The following is a 4,745-nucleotide window of genomic DNA, read 5'->3' as shown; positions in this document are numbered from 1 at the left end:
ATGCTTGACTTAAAATTATAAGTTTAGTTAACTTTAAGTTCGATATCTAACTAATTACAGGAAGCATTAGTTAAAACTTTCATAACCTATTCATTTTACAGCATGCATATTTCAGTTGGTACATTTGAGGTGACCCGCTGTTGACATAATCCGACTTGACAGGAAATCCCTCCTTTCATAAAAAAGGTTTGATGGACCAAAAAAAAAAAGATGCCGCCTCAGTTTTAATGACCACACAGCTTTCCCACACACTGTTTTATTCAACACTTATTTTGTAATCATGATTATTTGATCAGTGTAATTGCTCTGATGCACAGTTAAAGTTTCACTCTGAATGTTCTGCAGGCTCATCCGTCGACGGGAGGCACTTCCTGAACCAATTAAGTGATGTAAACGTTTACGCCAGACATTCAGGGGGGTTGCGGGAAAGAGAAGCTTACTTAAAACAGTGAGCTTAAACATATGGCAGCCTTAAAATAAACAGAACATCAGAACAAAAAAAGAATTGAATCATACTCCCACCAGAATGTGGAGTTTATGCGCAATGATGTATAGAACAACAACAACAACACATTGTTTGGAGGTATAAAAGAAGCTTCTAACATCAGAGCGTCTGAATTCACAGGACATGTACGCACGTAAACACATTTATTATCCATGAAGTGTTGAAATGATAAGCTCACATTTAATACGCATTGAGAAAATAAAGTACTGGGATTTACATTCTGGTCTCTGGCATGTAAACTATGCTGTCCACGTTAGCAAAGCTCCTGAAGAACTCTCCACACATGCAGTTTGGCCATGTGTGTTTTTACACATTCGCATTGCGTTGGAAAAAATCACAAAGCAAGAAATCGTAAAGACGAGAGACCACATAAGGAGAAGAGAGATGTAATAAAAAACAGTTTAGTGCACACAAGTGAAATCTATCTTACAGAATCCTTAGAAAAGCACAGAATGATAATTGAGCGACGACCTCCGGAGGATAATTCATCCTCGTTTAGATCTCTTTATCAGCAGAGAAACACTGGGGTTGGCATTGAACAGACACCCTTGTGCTTTGGGCCACAGTAGAAGAACTGCTAAACGGCCCAAGTTTGGCTCCTTGTTAAGAAAAAAACTAACACAACCCTCAAGGTTCTCCCACAGTTCCAAGTTCCTGCATGGAACAGATTAGATCGGCTCACCGTGATATAGTCAATGTGGATGGACTCCTGATTGTCATGATATGAAACGACGTCCAAGGTTTGGTTTCCCTCTCGTTTTCAGTTTTCAAACTCGCAAGTCTTCCACAAACAACATGAGATCTAAAAAACACGTTACTTTTCAAAATATACAGAAAAATTAGCTTGAAATGTCACTATTGTCTTTCCAAGCTTGCGACGTTTGGATTTGTTCACGAATGATGCATGAAGCACAGGTGACTCACCTCTAGTGTCCAAAAGCACGTATGACGTTCAGTCCTTTAGTTAAACATGCGTTTGCATTCGTTTCTGTAGCGGTCGAGTTAGGTCCGAGTTCTGGGACGATGACTGTGAGTAGTGGGACGAAGACGACACCGAGGCTTTGCTAGCTTTGTCGAACTGCACGTATCCGTCCTGCTTGCTGTAGCTGCTGACGCTGCTGTCGCACTGCGTGTCCTGGAACGAGCTGGAATCGCTGAGCGATCCCCTCTGAAACTCACGTTCGCACAACTCGATGGAGCTGCTGCCCATTCCCAGAACGAAACGCTGGCTGTAGTCATATAGGCGGTTGGGACCGGCGCCCAGTGTGTTGTAAATGTTGGTGTAAGACATGCCGGTGGGGACGCGGTGTTTTCCGAGGGTTGCTGTGGCGGGGTTTCGGACCTCTGTGTTCTGGTTGGCTGTCAGGGATATGGTCGGGGTCGGCTGTTCTTTGAAGGTGTTCACACTGTAATATCCGTTGGTTGGATCCTAATAGAAATACATAAATACATTTCATCAATCATTGAATTATTCGCACATTTTTTATGCAAATGAGCCATAGGTAAAAGAGTGACCATGTATATGTAAATGATGCCAGCACTTATAGTATAGGCTTATGGAAGCTTATACACTGAAAAAAATTATACTACATTTTTTTTAAGGAAAGTGGGTTGCAAACAATTGACTTTAGCTACATTTAAATAAAAAAGTTGAAAGTTAGTCAACTAAATTTGTTTATTTAAATGTAGCAAAAATAAATTGATTGCAACCACTTACCTTAAAATTTCAAAAAAATCATTTTTTCCCAGTGTATCTGCCAGGTAATTGTGACTTTTTCTCACACAATTCAGTTTTTTTCTTACAATTCTGAGAAAAATAAAGTATGAAAGGCAAGATATACATTTACAATTAAGGGAAAAAGTCTTAATTGCGAGCTATAACTTGCAATAGAAGAAAAGTCTGAATTGTGAGATATAAACTAAATAAATAAAGCTTGTTTTCAACCTCAAAAAAAAAAAGTAATAGTGACTTTTAAACTTGCAATTCTGAGGTTAAAACTCCCAATTCTTACTTTTCTCATAAATGCAAGAAAAAAGTCAGAATTTCTTTCTGCAAGGGAATAAAAAAAAAGAAAGTGCAACTTTTTATCTTGCAATTCTGAGTTTATACCTCAAAATACCTCAAGAAAATCTGAATTGCGAGAAAAATATCAGAATTTTGAGATTGAACTTGAAATTAGCACGCTTGAAAAGAAGAAAATAAAAAAAATGTTGCACATAAGGTAATTGTGACTTTTAATCTTATAATTCTGAGTTTAAAAAAAAAAGTCTGAATTGTGAGATAAGAAATCACAATTACCTTTTCTATTATGTGAGGAAATCAGACAAAACAGGCTTTTAGCACTGAAATGCCACGCTAAATAAACCATTTAATGAATTCTCGCCCCAAAGTAGTCAATGAATCATTAACACATCAAATGAATCGCTTTCTCTTTTTGTTTTTCTCATTGTTTTTGTAGGCATTTCGCTGGATGTTTCCATGAAGCTTGTCATCAAATTAATCTATTTATCCCAAGTCTGTTAGCACAATTATTCATTTTAACAAGCAATTATTTATATATTACAGGACTTTTACAGTATATACTTTCAACTTGAATTCAAAGCAAAATGAGGGAAAGAGTAAAAAGAAACTGTAATGTTCCTCTCATGTATTTGTAAGCTGTAAAAAGCCAAGGTCAAGTTCAGCTCACACTAATTATAGGCAGCGTGACGTGGAAATTAGGGAACAGACTGATAACTGTCCCACACTAAGAAGATTACATGGTTTAGTGGTGTGAAACAGTCATCTCCAGCATAAACAGTCAAATCCTGTTATCAGCTAATTAAATGGGCCTTGACGATTCATGTCGGCATTAAATATGTGAAATAATCTCTCCATAAATTTCACTCACATTTGAATTTTGGCCAGTTTCTATATAGATAACATATATCTCTCGCTCTCTCTTTTTAATCCTAGCGGTCTTGTGGGAATGCTGAGGTGAAATAATCAATAATTGACTTTCAATGCTGTCAGTCAAGGCCGAACATCTCTGAATCTCGACTGAGGGCCAATGGCTTAATCATACTGGATGGAATGGAATATTTGAAGACTGAGAGATGATGATGCCATGTTTTGCCATGGAGAGATTGTTAAGGCAGGTGAAAACAAGATGATCAACTCGATTTTTACATTTTCTGAAGAAAATCTGACTGGTGCCAGTGCAAAACTCAAAGCAACTGGACTGAGCCTGTTTCCAAGTCGCTATGATATTCTAGTTTGTAAACAGCACTCGTATTTAGTTCTCTCGCACAAGTTTTACATTTACCTGAGAAAGGTAAATGTAAATTTGCATTCTCTCGAGAAACTTGGTTCTCTTTGCGTAAGTTTTGTATTCCCATAAGAAACTTTGCGTTCTCTTTGCTAAAGTTTTGTATTCCCATGAGAAACTTTGCATTCTCTTCGGAAAAGTTCTTTATTTCCCTAAGAAACTGTCATCTTTTTGCAAAAGTTCCTACAAGCAACAGTGTGTTCAGCAAGCCCACGATTCACCATTTATGTACTGTAAATTCAACGAGTTACATGCATACGTTTAATATTGATGGTAAAGAATAAAAGAAAGAAATTCATAAATCTTTGGCGCAAAGTCTAAAATCCTAAAAACCCTTGGGTCATTTTTTTTTCTTCTAAATGATGTAGGTTAGTTTTACTGTTGCAAGACAATCCATTTATAATATAGTATCTCAAAATATTATTTTTATTGTAAGTCATACTTATCTAAAGGAAAGTAGATGTTGTTTTATCTTTGATAAATTTGTTCCTCTCTGTAAATGCGACTCAGTAGGCAGTCACAAAGCAAAGTTTCCATTTCTGGTTAGTTACGCTTGCCTTAGCAAATATGACTTTTGAAGGATGCTTTGTCTTAAATGTGCAATTTGCAAAGATCCTAACAAGTCCTTGAAATATTGAGCTTTTGAAATGGTCTGAAAGGCTGAAAAGTTCCAGACTGAAGTCTAGCCAAACAGCATTCATTAAACGAATTAGCATGCACATTCTACCAAATGCCCCAGTACTTCTCAATTACCAGAGGGTATAATGAAAACTTGGGCTCTGGAGATCTGACATGCAGTCAGTCAGTATGACAACAGGTCCATTTGTGAACATTTCTATAATGGACCCTTGTAAAGAAAAAGAACATGGCAAGGAATTCTGAAAAAGTCAGAGAGCAAGAGTTCCTACAACTCTGCTTTATTAGATTCTGTG

General features: G+C 37.0%; 1 protein-coding gene across 1 annotated transcript in view; it reads right to left on the bottom strand.

Moving 5' to 3' along the window:
• Nucleotides 1-248: 248 nt before the first annotated feature.
• kirrel3a (kirre like nephrin family adhesion molecule 3a) overlaps nucleotides 249-4,745 on the bottom strand; it is a 149,204-nt gene continuing 144,707 nt past the window's right edge. The window contains exon 17 of the mRNA XM_016269589.1: nucleotides 249-1,429. The gene's annotated coding sequence lies outside the window, so the exon portion shown is untranslated. The remainder of the gene's footprint in view (nucleotides 1,430-4,745) is intronic.

Source organism: Sinocyclocheilus grahami, unplaced genomic scaffold (genome assembly GCF_001515645.1).
Source record: "Sinocyclocheilus grahami isolate Dianchi unplaced genomic scaffold, SAMN03320097.WGS_v1.1 scaffold53.1, whole genome shotgun sequence".
NCBI lineage: Eukaryota > Metazoa > Chordata > Actinopteri > Cypriniformes > Cyprinidae > Sinocyclocheilus > Sinocyclocheilus grahami.
The sequence above is the reverse complement of the archived record's forward strand: the minus strand, read 5'-3'. Positions and strand labels throughout refer to the sequence as shown.